A 16,384-nucleotide genomic window follows, 5' to 3' on the forward strand; every position below is an offset into this window, starting at 1 on the left:
TCCATTTTCTGTTGCCCAGTCTCCAACCTAAGCTCCATTTAAGCCTCCACTCCACCGTCTCCGAACTGGGTGTCACTGCTTCTCCCATTGCCTGCCTCCAGCTTTCTTCCTGGATTCTGGGCTATGCTACCTCCTTCACACTGTTCCTCCCCTTTCCTAAACCCCCCATCGAAAGTTCTACTACTTCCAGCCTCCTTGGGGTCCCACTTCCTGCCCTCTCCCCACACCAGAAAAAGACCATGGATAAGGGATTCCTCATGGTTATGGAGTTGGCAAGGTAACTGAGACAGCCAGAGAGGAAGAAGGCTGAGCAGACTGGGCCTGGAGTGGTGCCAGTGTAGAACCCCTGAGGGCTTTGAGCAGAGAGCATTCCATGGTGCCAGGGCGGAGCTCTGGATTGAGGAGTGCAGACTAGAGGCCTTATGGGCCTGAGGAGGGTGGGTTAGTTTGCTGGGGGTGGAGTGATTTGTGGGCCTACATTGCATTCTACTCCAAGCCAGAAGACTTCAGTAGAGCTGGTCCTAGGAACATATAAGCTAGGGGAGGTTATTTCCTAGCCTTCCTCCTCCAGCATGCTTCCCTCCTTTTTGCATGCTCCTATTCCTGGCCTTTCTCTTCTGGCCTGGTTTATTTATTTAGGGCTTGCTTTATTTATGTTTGTCTTTCCCACAGGGCCCAGCACATGGTATGTGCATAGACATGTTGTTTGAATGAATGAAAATTTTCCCACCTGGGTCTGCTGCCTCCTTCGTGTTTTACCACCTGGTGTCACTTCAGATTCTGAAACGATCTGTGGCTCATCTACTTAGGGAGGACACTGATGTGGACATTGCAGAATGTCAGCTCCAGTTTGATAAGGTGGTGCACAATGATGACAGAGAGGACTTTGAGAGTTTTCTTCCTAGGTGCTCAAGTAGCTAAATAAATAATAATAATAATAAAAAAATACGATAAAAAACAAGCAGTGGTGGAAATTACAGGTTAGCTATAGGAGGAAAGATTACCAAATTCCTTTGGGGTGTGGCTGCTAGTGGTCTTTAAGACACTGAAGGAAGGCTCGTCTCAGGTCTCAAGTATATTGCAAATGAGCCAGCACTAAATAAACCTTGAAACCTGATGGCTCTGTTCCCTCTCTTGGAATCTATCCATTTTATATACATGATAGGCATATTTATTGATTGATAAAGGCTTAGTGGAGAAGCCTGAAATAGGATTGGCTTCCTTGGTCTCCAAGAGGCAGTTTCCTTCTATCACAAAACATGTTTAAAGCTCTTTAATTTTGAAGGTCCTTGGAGTCTTAAATTGTTCCCCACCTCCCACACACATACACTTTCGGCAATACCCCAATACCAGAAACCTGGACAACACCTATCCGTGTATGACACCTGAGTTACTGACTGTATGTGGCAATTTTTAAAATTCTAGGTTCACTTTCTCTTGCCGTCCAGTGCTTTTGGAAAACATCTCTATTATCAGTTAACATGTGAGTCTCCAAAAGGCAGACTCATTCCAATCTTAGTTTAAGCAAAATCATGTGGGAAACTCAATTTCCTTTAAAAAGTATATTCCAAGTTAATAAAAATAATTTTTGATTATATTCTTTTGGTTTATCTTTGTCACTTTTTTTTTTTTTTGAGACAGGATCTCACTCTGTTGTTTGTGCTGGAGTGCAGCAGTGTGATCATGGCTCCCTGCTGCCTCTAACTCCTGGGCTTAAGCGATTTCTCTGCCTTAGCCTCCTGAATAGCTGGGACCACAGATGCATGCCACCATGCCTGGCTAATTTTTTGGAGGGGTATTTTTGTAGCAAGGGGGTCTTGCTATGTTGCCCAGGCTGGTCTTAAACTCCTGGCCTTAAGCAGTCCTCCTGCCTTGACCTCTCAAAGTGCTAGGATTACAGGTGTGAGCCACTGTGTCTGGTCTTTCTTCTTTTATAATCACAGAAATCACAAGGCAGATGAGGGAATAGAAAGAACCAGGGAATGAGGATAAGGAATGTACCCTAAAAAGCATGTTGTCAGAGGCTCTTTGTGGTAGGTTATGACATAATGAGCAAGAGTGAGGCAGGTGGGTCCCAGTTGGAGCAGTCATATTGATCTATATGGATAAGAACTCAGGACTTTGAGATATGATACAGCCTTCATTTAACTCAGATGATCTGATGTCTTTCCTACAACAAAATAAATTAACTGTCTAAGGGCGATGGTGGGGGTATGGAGCATCTGCCTAAGGCTATGAGAGGAATTCAGCAGAGCCTTGTAAGAGAGGATAGAGAGACAGCCAACCATTCACAGAGGAGGACAGAATGATACATTTGAAGGCATGAAGGAAGATAACCAGAGAGACAGCTGGCATTTCCTATGCTACCTGGTATGTAGCGCATTATGGTGGGTGTTGGGAGGAGATACATGGAAGAAGGAGCCATTCACAATGACCATTTACAATGGCTAGTCTAAGAGTAGAGACAGGGTATAGTGATAGATAGGACCACTGGGTGGACTTCTACAGTCCATGCTTACAAGAAAATGAAGGATTTTGGGAAAGAAACAGAACCAAGTTTGGTAGCAAGGCTTCCTGGAAAAAATGAATGTGGTTCAGTGTTCATCATTGTAGACAAAGGCCATCCTATGTTTCAGTCGCAGATTGGAAAGTAAGGTGGACAGGCAGATGGATTTCCTTCTACTGTTTTCTTGCGAGGACTCTTCTGAGGAGTGCTGGGTTGATACGATGCTGGGTTGAGAAAAGGGGAGTAGAGAATCAAAGAGGAAGAAGGGAGAGAAGAAATTGATTTTTGCTGTTCAATGTATCACATAATTTTTTTTTTTTTTGAGAGGGAGTGGAATGGAGCGATCTTGGCTCGCTGCAACCTAGGCCTCACTTTTTAAATCTCTAAATCTTTTTTTTTTTTTTTTTTTTGAGACGGAGTCTCGCTCTGTCACCCAGGCTGGAGTGCCATGGCTTGATCTCAGTTCACTGCAACCTCCGCCTCCTGGGTTCAAGTGATTCTCCTGCCTCAGCCTCCCAAGTAGCTGGGACTACAGGTGAGTGCCACCACGCCCGGCTAATTTTTTGTATTTTCAGTAAAGACGGGGTTTCACTGGGTTAGCCAGGATGGTCTCGATCTCCTGACCGCGTGATCCGACCACCTTGACCTCCCAAAGTGCTGGGATTACATAGGCGTGAGCCACTGTGCCCAGCCTAAATCTCAAATCTTTTATACCCTCCCTGGCTTTTCCCAGTTCTCACTGTGATTCTGTTTGGAGAATCTAAATCTGATTCATCCTGGTAGCCCATCTAGTTTCGGAAGAGCTCTAGAAGCAGAAGCCCAGGCTTTTCTGATTTGTCAAGTTGATATCTTTTTCTGGTGTGATAGAATTGTTAAGAATTTCCAAAATTGGATTCTAACTAAAACTAAACCTGTGAATGTGTCAAATCTTGAATGAAGAGACTCAGATTTGACTCTGCCATCTCTGAAGTTGTTCCAGAGAGACTCAGAAAAGCCACCTTATTCACAACCATTCCGAAATGACACTGGATAATAGGAAGATTACATAGCCTCTAGAGAAGCTTTGGCTGTCTGATTATTTACCCAAATCATAGCACAATGGTACTAGTGTAGTGTCTGCATGTAACTGGGACTGCATAATATGGAGGGAAGAAAGCAAAACTATTTTGGTTTGTATCTAGATGAATTTTGTGTACATCTGGATAGATTTTGTCTACATGATTTTGGTGTACATTTGGCCTGCAGCGGTTTGGTCTACATCGGAATGGGTTTCTTGGAATTCGGCCTCTGCCCAGCTAGAATGAGATTTAAGAGTTGCAGTGCTGGGGTGGTAGGGTAGGCAGGTGAATTGGAGGAGGCAGCTGTGTTTCCCCTTGGTCTCCTGAGCAGTTTGGGGGCTGTCATAATTTTCAAGTTCAAGACTTGGTTGAGCTAGTAATATTTATTGCAGAATTTTAATTTCTAGCTTAGTGTGTGAACATAAAACAGTTTCTACCCTAAGGAGTTTTAATTTTAGATAGGGAGACAAAATATTCTCTCAAGTATCATTCAGACAGAATGCAGGATGCAGAAAGTTCACGGGTGTGGGAAGATGCCTGGTAAGGAGTCAGTTTGCTCAGGTCATTCTCAGAAGACTCCTGGGAGATAAGCTTGGACATTTATTTTCTTTAGTATGAGCTAGATTTGGTTGCTTCAGCTTTCTTTCCAACCTTTTAGGGAAGCCATCTCAACTTCTCTTTCCTTACGGAGAGGTAACACACTTATTACTACTGATATTGTTTCTATTTTCGTTTTCAGCACAGACCAAGACTGAGAATTATTATTATTATATGTTGGTATTTAGATTTGTATTAGAATCTGTAGTAAACATTTAACTGGATCTATATAGTTGAGCAAACTGGATTTACTGGTTCAAAGCTTATGTAGAGTTTATTTGTCTTTATTCTTTTGTTTTTGATGGAAGGCATGGAAGGAAGGCCTAAGTGAGATTTGCTTTATTGGCTCATAGCCCAAGCTTCTTACCATCATGAAGATGTAGGTTGAACTGATGTTTCCCAGGGAAACCAAATCCCCATATGGAGCAATTACCCCCTCCTCCGTGAGGGTTTCTCAGACTGGCCTGAGGTGCAGGGAAGATACTCCCTAATCTTGCCAACACCGAAAAATGAAGCCCTTCCTGCTCACATCTTCTGTCAACTATGATGTCATCTGGGATCTTGGAATGCCCTTGCCTCTGATATAAACACTTTACTGTGTATTTCTGATTGAGGATTATGCTTTCCAGTCCATGGCTTATATATATTTTACTTATTTGGAGGAGTGGGGAAGTAGCAGAAAATCTCTTAAATGTAAGCTCCCAAAGAGGGGAATTCTTTATTTGCTACCATTTGTCTTGCATTGTGTGTGAGTGTGTGGTGATGTGGTGGTTGTGGTGGTGGTAATAATTTAGGGGAAAAAAGACATTGCTTTTGCTTGAATTTCTTTGCAAAAGGGATCATTTTGGTGCTGGAATTTTCTAATTTGGAATTTGTCTTTGTATTCACTTACACTTAATTTAAATCTGATTTTCAGTAGTTTGAATCCAGCCTTTGTTACTTAGAAACTTTTAGTGGTATCCACCTGAGGGAAACACCAAACCACATAGAGGTCATCCAATTTCTCACTATAGACCCAACCCAAACTAAACAGAATCTATCTGTGAATTTATTTATAGACAGTACAGGAAAAATGGTAGTAAACAGAGAAAATTCTCTTTGAGAGCTTACAATATAAGAGTACTTCATGGACACTTTCACATCCTCCCAAAACAAATGAAAACCCTATTCTAAACAATATTCAACCATTTGATTATTGGAGCACCCCTCCTTTCTGCAGTCTAAGCTGAGATTTCTTTATTGCAGTTTGAGTATCACACCAGGTTGCCTAATGCCAAAGTATTAGGTGACTTATTTTCACAATTAAGTAAAGCAATGAAAGTAATAAAACTGTATTGTTTGTCAGTTTGGTCATTGGACATCAAGGGGAATGACACGGGAGCCAATAGTAAGTGTCGCAGATAACATCTTTTGTCCCAGCCAGTTTGGGTTACTACCTTTACATTTTCACTTTGTGGTATGGAAGAGACTTGGACCTGCATTCTTGTTTCATTATCTCTGATGTCCCCACATTGGGCTGTAGATCATGGGGTGCTTCCTTGACTGTGGCCAGTTAACTTTGTACCTCAGGCTTCAGCTGGGGAAGGACAGGCAAGCTGAAAGCATCATCAGGCAGGAGCTGTGCTACTTCGCTGCACCTAACCATCTACCACTGCTACCCTTTTCCCTAACCAAGGAAATGCCAAACCAAGGCGTTTTCCCAGTGCAAAGTTCTCGGCCAGTGAGTTATGCCATTCTGTCCTAAAACCTCCTGTGCAAGAGACTCATACTCACTGCCGACTAATCCAAAGGAAGGGGGAGGAGAGGATGTCAGTCTGATGGAGGAGGCTGGACACATAATCAAGGCACAGACACTGGCAGTGCAGCAAGGAAAGAATTTAGGAGCAAATGGACAGAATTCTGGACAGTAATGAGGGGATGAGAGCAGGCAAAGAGGGCATAGCGGAAAGGTCAGATATCCGTAGGTGTGGTTAGAGATGCTTCCTGAAGAAGGGGCATGTTGAACAGTTTGGAAAAAGGGTGTTCGAGGCAGAGAGGGACTGTCCATGTGATGGTTGAGGCGATGATAGCAAGATGTTCATATATGGGGAAAGATTTGTTCTGTTTCAGCAAAGAGCCACAGGAAAGGTTAATAATAAGAGTAAGATTTAGAGGAACAATGAAAAGAAAGATCTGGAAATACTATCTTAAAAGTTTGGATTTAACAGAGAGCAGAAAACTGCAGGTCTGGTAGGAAGAAGGTACAGGGTGTGTGTGTGTGTGTGTGTGTGTGTGTGTGTGTGTGTGTGTGTTGCTTTCAATCCTTGAAGAAAGTGTCATTTTCCAGAAGGAGGGTAGAGGGCACTCACACTTCAGTTATCTGCTGCAATGCAGCAATCGCGGTGAATGTGATTTAGGGCTGTAGCCTGCTTCAGAGAAGAGCAGCACTCTCTGATGGTTGCTGGGGTGAATCTGAGTGAAATCTGTGAGGATCTCATTGTTTAGAGTTACCAATGTTAAAGGCCAGGAGGGTGGATCAGGGAGTATAGCGGGAGGTTGGGATGCAGTCTTTGCGAACTGTAGGAATCTACTGGATAGAGTTCTGGTGGGAAAAATGGCATGTTGGCTAGGTTGAATTCAGGCCTAGGATAATGATCCACATATATCTGAAACCAGTGATTTCAGCTGGGATTCCTTAGGTTTAATCCAAATTTTCATGCAACGCCTCTGAATAAAGTCAGGATCCTTTGAGGCTGCTTTGTCAATCCCCTTGTCTTTGGCCATATCTGGGGCATTCTCCCCCTGGAAACTGAAATGGAAAAGTAATTTATCTTCTTCGTGGGTTTTCCTATACTGATAGCATGTTGAGAAAACCCATTATTTCTTATCTCAAGTTCATATCCTTTAATAACCTTAAAAAAGAACGAGGCAATCTAAAAACAGAAAGGCTAAGAGATCAGTGTTGATGCCGCATATCCATTGGTCTTTATGCTTTTTCCATGAATGATTAATAAATATTAGAAATGCTCTAGTTGTCATGAGCTCAGAGCTAGACATGGACATGGGGCATGTCCTAATACCTGTTTTTGATATTCTGCTAAGTAAGGCCTCTGGCTGTCAAGAACAACCAAACCAGACCGAGCAACCTCACGTAGCTCAAGTCCTTCTCCCCAGTATCACCATGAATTGTTAGCTCTGGAATGGGATTAATCATGTTTTAGAATGACTGACAAGTTGACATTTTTCTGGTACTCCTGAGTTAAGGATCAGGGATTGCCATTCTCTGGCAAACATCCCCCCACAGTCTACTCCTGATTGGCAGCCAAGTCTGGGGAGCAAATGGCCAAGTGAATTAGAAAGCTTAAAAGCTGTTTTGTTAAACCATCCTCATTAAACTGGCACCGTCTGCCTTCCTACTCTCCTTTGTCCCAGTTGGGGCTGTTCTTTGTGACAGATGTTTCCTAACGGTGTGTGCCGGTAGCATCTGGAAGCCTTAGGTGACTGCTGAGATTTGGGAAGGCCAAATCTGGAGGTATGTAGATTGTCAGGGAAATTGCAACCATTTTCCTGCCATTGGGCTACCATAAAAAAAAAATACCCGCTTCCCTTCCCAACACCCCATTTTCCTTTGGCCAGTGAAAATCAAGCTTTCATTTCCTTCTCTAGCACTTCCTAACCTGCACTGAAGATGGTTTTTTTCTTCTCAAGAATGAGGTAGTGAGTAGGCAAGATTTGAAATATGATGAAAGAACAGTGTGATGGAAGAAGTCTCAGAGGGGTTACTTATATTTGGCATCTAGAGATCTTTTATCCTGTATTTTTCACTAAAAACCAAGCAAAAGGCAATGGATTAAAGTTGTGGGAGTAGGAATTATAATTAGATGTAAAATTGTGTCTATGAACTATTGGAATAGTTACGGGGATGCTTTGGAATCTCCTTTCTTGGCATCTAAAAAGATTGTCTGGAGACATTTTGGCACCTGATTGGATTAGAATTTTAGCAGGAAATGGTTTAGATGGAACTTCCAGATTTAATGATTTCTGTCTTCCAGCTCTGGTCCATCAGTGTCTATATGCGAGGAAAGAGAAGGCATTGGCAGGGGATGACCTGGGCATAAGGGTAAGTAAGAACTGGTTCAAATCCTCTTTTAATAGCCATGCCCTTAGACTCCTTGTTCTTTATGGAGACTGGGTGCCACAGTAGGAAGAACATGGGCTTTGAATTCATGAAGAGCCATGTTCAAATTCTAACTCTTCTGTTTACTGGCTATATGATCTGGAAAAAGTTATTTAACCTCTGTTAATCTTCAAGATCGAATAATAATACTTCTCTCATTGGGTATATAGGGGTTAAATGAAACAGCATAGGAACCTTGCTTGCAACTCAACACATTCTGGTTCCTTTCACCCCTCTTTCCACGTAACCCTAATTTTGGCACATAATTCTATCCCTGGTATGCCATTTGCCAGATATTTTGCTCTGTCTCCAGCCTCTGCACGTCTTCCCTAATGCTTCTTAGCGTTCAAGCCTAGAGCTCTGATTTATTAATTTGTGTTAGTCCCACAAAATGGCAATAACAGTATGTACTTTTTATAACCATACTAACATGAGTCAAGGCTGTGGTTTCTTTCCAGGCATTTTTACTTGCTGACAATTTTGGTTGTAAATCAAAGACAAAGGAGTTCAATCTTCCCACCCACCTCTCTGATCTAAAGTTCTTGATTCAGGGCTAGATCATTCTGGATAGGATTTCCTTCCAATCAAAAAATGATGGCAAGTTTGTTTATAAAGATCATTGAGAGAAGAAAAATCCATAACCTTTATTGTTGGAACATTCTTGTTTTCCTCCTAACCTTTTAATTTGAAAAATATTAACCTACAGAAAAGTTGTAAAATAGTATAATTAATACCCATTCATTTTTCACCAAGATTGGCCAGTTACTAATATTTTGCCACATTTGTGTGCTCTACCCTTCTGTCTCATATCTACATATATGTATATATGCACACATATATAAAACAGTGCCTATTCAAATTTTGCTAATTGTCTAATAATTTTTTTTTGAGACAGGGTCTCACTCTATTGCCCACGCTGGAGTGCAGTGGCATGATCATAGCTCACTGCAGCCTCTACCTCCTGGGCTCTGGTGAACCTCCTGCCTCAGCCTCCCAAGTAACTGGGACTACGGGCACATGCCACCATGTCAGACTAAATTTTTTATTTTTGTAGAGGCAGGGTTTCACCATCTTGCCTAGGCTGGTCTCAGACTCCTGGACTCAAGTGATTAGCCCTCCTCGGCCTCACAAACTGCTAAGACTACAGGTGTGAGCCACTGCGCTGGCCGAATAATTTTTTTTCTAGTAAAATGTTTCTTCCTAGTCTGATCCAATTCAAGTTTATGCACTGTATTTTGTTATCATGCCTCTTTATTCTCCTTTAATCTGGAATCATTCCTTAGCCTGTTGTTCATAGCTTTCACAGTTTTGAAGAGTACCAGTCAGTTGTTTTGTAGAAAGTCACTGGGTCTGAATTTGACGGATTGTTTTCATCATTAGTTCAGATTAGGCGTTTCTGGCACTTTTGGATTAGGTAAGAACACTTTTAAAGACAGTGCCATGTAGACAGGGAACATGTCTTTCCCCTCCCTGTTGTGTTCTTAGCATCAAGCACAGCGATTGGCATAGAGTAGGTGCTTAATACTTACTGAATGAATGACCTAAAACTTTCACTGCCATGTAGGTCCCTTATTTTTCTACCTGAAGAGAGGGAGAAGAGCAGTCTTCTCCTAAATCCTAGTTTCATTTTTATTATAAATCTTTGGGCTGAAAAGGGTAACCCAAGACTTCTTTAATGAGACCACAGAGAAGGAGTATGAGGGAGGGACTATGGCGTGAGGGAAGCCATGGAGTTTCTGTTTACCCGGGGCGGGCGGTGGTGGTGTTCATACTGCGTAGGGACAGGAGGATGAACGAGGTGGTCCTCAGATGGAAAGAAAAATAGCACACAGAATCATAGAGTACCTGGCCTGTTTCCTTACTGAGAAAAATTAGTCATTTAGGTTTCCAGATTTGACCATACTTCCCTCTCCTAGCCCCCATTTGAATCCTAAGAATGCCATAGTGAAAATTGATTTCTGGCCCTCCTCCTCTCCCAGAGGGGACAACTCCATAATTCTCTCTTTCTCCACTCTCCATCCCCCTGCCCTCACCACACACAAGTGTGTATTTTCTAGCATTTATAAACGGTGGTTGGGCGGCCATTCTCTCCAGATTATTTATTGTTGAGAAAATCTATAACTCCTTGGACTTCTCATTTTGATGTAGAAGCTTTCATCCCTGTCGCCTGGGGGAAGTGAGGTTATGAGAGGTACTCTCTGCCTCTCAAAAATGTGTTTTCAGGCTTCCCTCTGGGGCCCTTTCTCTCCCTAGCTCTGATCATCTCAGACATTTCTGACAATCCTTGCTGAGGCATCCAGGCCTTGGGACTGAATTCGTCTATTTAATTTTGCAAGGCTGGTGAGTGCATGATTCACACTGTTCCTGCCCCTTTTCTGAGAATCTACCTGCCTTTGTCTTTGCAGTCCTTAATTTCACCAGTTTCTGGGAAAAAGTACCCTTCATCTCCATATCAGCTCTTGGTTACCCAGAAAAATGGAGGAGATAATCCAAAATACTGAATGAGACAAAGATTATTGTTTTTTTAAGTGATTGAATCCTGGCTAAAGATAATCCATAAAGTGAACATCCTGGATGAAAGTAATCCATCATGTTAATCTCCCATGGGTTGGTGTATAGCATCTGGAGAGGGAGGCCGGTGTGAGAGGGCCTCAGCTTGTTTAGCTCTCACTTTGTTGTCAGAACCATGAGATGTCTGTGGAGAACTCTGCAGAACCCATTTCTGTGCTGTATTTTCAAACTCTGGAGGAGGCCTGTTGCCTAGTTTGAGAACCAAATACTTAGTTCAAAGAACATGACAATCAGTAGCCAATATGCAAAACTGCCACTTCATCTAGGGTTTCCATGATTCCCAGTGTGAAAGTCAAAGTCCTCACAGTGCCTCTATGGCCCTCCATGAATGATCCGGCCTCCTGAATCTTCTCTGACCTCATCCCCTCCTACTTCTTCCTATCTCACTCTGTGCCAACCCAAGATGGTCAGGTGCCGTTCCACACCCATCAGGATGGCTATTATTAAAAAAACAGAAAATAGCAAATGTTGGCAAGAATGTGGAGAAATTGGAACCTTTGTGTACTGCTGGTTGGCAGGTAAAATGGTGCAGCCACCGTGGAAAACAGTAAACTGGCAATTCCTAAAAAAAAAAAAAAAAAAACTTAGAATTACTATATGACCCAGAAATTCCACTTCTGGGAGTATATCCAAAAGAAATGAAAGCAGGGACTCAAATTGATGTATGTACACCCACGTTCATAGTAACATTATTCACAGTAGCCAAAAGGTGGCGGCAACCCAAGTGTCTATTGATAGATAGACAAACGGATAAACAAAATGTAGTATATACATAGAGAGAAATATTAGTCATTCTAAAAAAGAAAGAAAATTCTAATACATGCTACAACATGGATACTCTTGAAGACTTTATGCTAAATAAAATAAGCGAGACACAAGCAGACAAATATTGTATGATTCTACTTATATGAGGTACCCAGAATAGTCAAATTCATAGAGACAGAAAATAAAGTGGTAGTTTCTGAGGAATGGGAGCAGGAGGGAATGGGAATTTAATGTTTAATGGACACAGAGTTTTAGTTGGGGAAGATGACAAAGGTCTGGAGGTGGATGGTGATGATGATTGACCCTCATGTGAATGTATTTAATGCTGTATTTATTTATTTATTTATTTATGAGACGGAGTCTCACTCTGTTGCCCAGGCTGGAGTGCAGTGGCATGATCTCGGCTCACTGCAACCTTCGCCTCCTGGGTTCAAGCAATTCTTCGGCCTCAGCCTCCCAAGTAGCCGGGACTATAGGTGCCCACCACCACGCCCAGCTAATTTTTGTATTTTTAGTAGAGACGAGGTTTCACCATATTGGCCAGGATGGTCTCGATCTCTTGACCTCGTGATCCACTTGCCTTGGCCTCCCAAGGTGCTGGGATTACAAGCGTGAGTCACCGTGCCTGGCCTTTTATATTTTTATTTCTTTAGAGACAAGGTCTTGCTCTATCACCAGGCTGGAGTGCAGTGGCATGATCACAGTTCACTGCAGCCTTGACCTCCCAAGGCTCAGGTTATTCTCCCACTTCAGACTGCTGCGTAGCTGGGATTACAGGTGCTTGCCACCACATCTGGCTAATTTTTCTATTTTTGTAGAGACGGAGTTTTGCCATGTTTGCCCAGGCCGGTCTCGAACTCCTGGTCTCAGAAGATCTGCCCGCCTTGGCCTCCCAAAGTGCTGGGATTACAGGTGTGAGCCACCATGCCTGGCCTAAGGCCACATTTACAGTCAAAATGGTAAATGTTATGTTATGTACATTTTACCACAATAAACAATGGCCAGAGTCTTTATATTTGCACTTCTCAGAGATCTGCACCATTGCTTTTTCCTGCACCTGCTCCTGGCTGCTGGTGAAGTGTCATCTCAGCGAGGCCTTCTTGGACCACTTGTTTTAAAATCTCAACTCCCATCCTGAGCATATCCTAACCTTTACTTGCTTTACTTTTCTCTACAGCACAAACCACAATCTAACACAATATATATTCTTTTTTTTTTTTTTTGAGATGGAGTCTCGCTGTGTTGCCCAGGCTGGAGTGCAGTGGCGCGATCTTGGCTCACTGCAAGCTCTGCCTCCTGGGTTCATGCCACTCTCCTGCCTCAGCCTCCCGAGTAGCTGGGACTACAGGCGCCCACCACCACACCTGGCTAATTTTTTTGTATTTTTAGTAGAGACGGGGTTTCACTGTGTTAGCCAGGATGGTCTCGATCTCCTGACCTCGTGATCCACCCGCCTTGGCCTCCCAAAGTGCTGGGATTACAGGCGTGAGCCACCGCGCCCAGCCTAACACAATATGTATTCTTACTACTTGTTTATCATTTGCCTCTTCTTGCTGGAATGTGAGTGACTTAAGTGGAGGGATTTTTGTGTGTGTGTGTTTTAATTGCTGTATCCCCAGTGCTGAATAGTTGAGGACCAGTAAATATTTGTTGAATGAATGAGGAACTGTGACTAGACATAGACTTCTAGAGAAGGCATACACAGAAAGATAATATGAGAAGATTCTGTTTTTCGTTTAGCCTTAACTGATTTCTTCTAGACCTTGGATATATAACTCAGACCCCGTGTTCATGATGGCTTTTATACAGTTTACCTTTTCTTATGTGTTTTGAACTGTTTCCAGTTTAGAACCGTTAGTGCACTGCATATGCCGTGGTTATTATTATTTAAAGTGGGCGCCTTGAACACAAAGCCTCTACTCTTGTATTTCTGATTGCCTCCAACCATAATTGCAGAGGTGCTTGAGTCAGGGCTTTGGAAACTCTGGGAAAGCTTAGATATCCAGAAACCTTTACTTTTTTTTTTTTTTTTTTAGCTTTTTTTTTTTTTTGAGACATTGGTTTGACTGGTTTCAGGGTTTTCATTCTCCGGAAATTTTAAGGAGGAGCAAACTTATATAATTTGGGATCAAGAAAGGAGTTGTATTTACATGCAAAGACATTGATATCATCTCTAGGAGATGTTGCATTTTAAAGTCCACTTCTTGGAAACTTTGAGACCTGAAGTAATTATGTAGCAGCTCCATAGCTTTCCTCTCATGAATGTTTATCAAGTTTCTAGAAGAGCAGTTTGTGTCCACATTCTATTTGAAGTTGTTCGGCAGGAGCCATGAGGCCAAACTTCCGGATTGGCAGGGTTGTTAGCACCCAAGCAGGGGAACCAGTGGAACTTACTTCCTTGGAAAAATGTTTTGAAAAGGAAAGGTCCTGAGTGAGGGCAGTGCCCTTCTTAGAGACAAAGGAATGAACACAATGACCTCCAGGATGAAGGAGAGTGGGTGGGGTTGGCTGGGAAAACAAGACAGCCTTCAATTTAGTGGGTGGATTGTTGGATTCGACATGAGTTCTTCTTGGCTACTTGGGATGGAACTTTTGTTCTGGAGTTTGGAAAGAGCTCAGAGAATGAGAGAAACACAGGGAGGAGGAGGAAGGGCAGGAGAGAGCCAGGAGCATGATGGAATTCATACAAGCTGGCTTCATGTTCTCTGGCCTTTCTCTGTATTTCTTTAAGCACCTCCCCTGGGCCAAGCACCTCCTTCGGGAGAGACTGTTTCCTAATTAAACTGAGATCCACAGACCCAGGGCCCTTATTAGGAAATATCCTTAGGAAACACTCTTTAAATAGAAGATTGTGTGTGTTCTAGTCTCCTGTTCCCACCTCTATCTGGTCCTTTCTCTCTTTCAAAAAAAAAAAAAAAAATCCTACTTCTAGGCATCCTAAGACATAGTTGTTAATCAGTACAGTTATGTGTTTATTTTCTCTGTCCTAAGTGTCTCTTTTGGTTGCTGGGTACAATTGAGTAGATCCTTGTCCTGGGTAACAAGGGTTGGTGGTGGGAGCATGGAATTCGGAAGGAACAGGTACACAGATCATGGCCCTGCCCTCTGGAGGCTTTTAGACTATAAAGGAATTTAAGGGACATACCCAGGACACCATCAGACAGAAAGGGAAAACTAATTTCGGCTGAGCATCAGGTTAGCTGTCAGTGCTGATGAAATGGGAAGGAAGGTTGGAGATGGGGAAACCAGTCAGGATGGCACAGGGAAGGCTTCTAGAAGTGGGGGAAAGATTGTAGAATAGGATTGAGAAGAGCTAGAGAGTCAAGACCAGATAGAAAGGAATGAGGAGGGCACCCCTCGGCCAGGCCAGTAACTGGTGCAGGCCAAAGTCTTGCTGCATGCAGGGTAAGTCACAATGTGAGGAGCTGAGTTAGGAGTGAGGTGATAGGCTTGAGGGTAGAGGTGGGCATGATTAGGAAGGGGCTCTGACAGCTGGTTTGAAGAACCCAGACTGAATATAAACCATTAGAATAATTGCAGATTATTGCACAGGGAAAGATATTCCTGAGAATTGCATTCAAGGAAGATGTTTCTCTTTATTGTTAGACACTGGGCTGCAGTTAGGCTTTCTCAGGATTCCCTATCATGTGCTTGCTTTTTCTTCTGTCAGTTTGGTTGTTTATTTGTTTGTTCTGTATGCTTCTGTTTGAGTCATGGGTTATGACTATTTAATTCCCATATGTTTTGTTCTTTAAGCTGCTTCCCTTGTATCTTCATTCTTTGTATGTCCAGTTTTATCTTCAGCAAAAGTGGGAAGGACCCAGGGACCATCCTGTGTGATAAAGTTGAGGGAATCAGAAGTGTCCTTTCACAACATTATCTCATGCAATTCCTTTGTGGAAGCTCAAGTGCACAGAACTGAGTTACTCACCAAGCCCTGTTCACAGCACGCCGGCATCATCAGTTCATGTGAGGCCCCTTTTTGCTTCCTTCTATCTTTCCCTTTCACCCCTCACCTCTATTTCTCATTTCCTTTTCTTGTGGGAGCTATCTGTTTCATATATTTAGTTAGTGCTCTTCCAATCCATACTCTATATGTTTATTTAGAGACATTCAGCCATTCACCAAATATAAAGTGCCTGCTATGTGTTGAACAGAGTTGCAGGTGCTGAGAAGTTGTAGGTGCACAGTTGTGGGTGTTCACAGCAGTGAACAAAACAATCAAAACCTGCATTTGTGTTGCTTACGTTCTAGTGGGGTGACGTTCTAGTGGGATGAGATGATTGTGAACAAATAAATCAGTGGATATGTTAAATAGTGATAAGTGCTATGGAAACAAAAAATCAGGGCAGGGGATATGCTGTGTTGTGGGTGGTCAGGAGCAGATTGCCACTTTCTACAGGGTGATGTAAGAAAGCCTCATTGAAAAGATGTGGTGCACCAAATGCACATTAAGGACCAGCCATGTGGACATCTAGGGTAGGAGCGGTTCAGATGTGGGCGGACAGCAAGTACAAAGGCCCTAAGGCAGGTCTTGCCTGGTATGTTAGGAGGCCAGAAGGGTCAGTTTAGGCCAATGGCCAGAGCAAAATGAGTGAGAAAAGAGAGAGAAACAGCAGGCTGGGAGGTAGCTGGGTCAGTGGCAAAACGTGTAAGACTTTGTGGACCACTGTAAGCACAGATCTTGGCTTATACTCTGAATAAGGAGGGAAACCAGGGGAAGGTTTTGAA

Source organism: Mandrillus leucophaeus, unplaced genomic scaffold, assembly GCF_000951045.1.
Source record: "Mandrillus leucophaeus isolate KB7577 unplaced genomic scaffold, Mleu.le_1.0 Scaffold414, whole genome shotgun sequence".
In the NCBI taxonomy this organism is placed as follows: Eukaryota; Metazoa; Chordata; class Mammalia; order Primates; family Cercopithecidae; genus Mandrillus; species Mandrillus leucophaeus.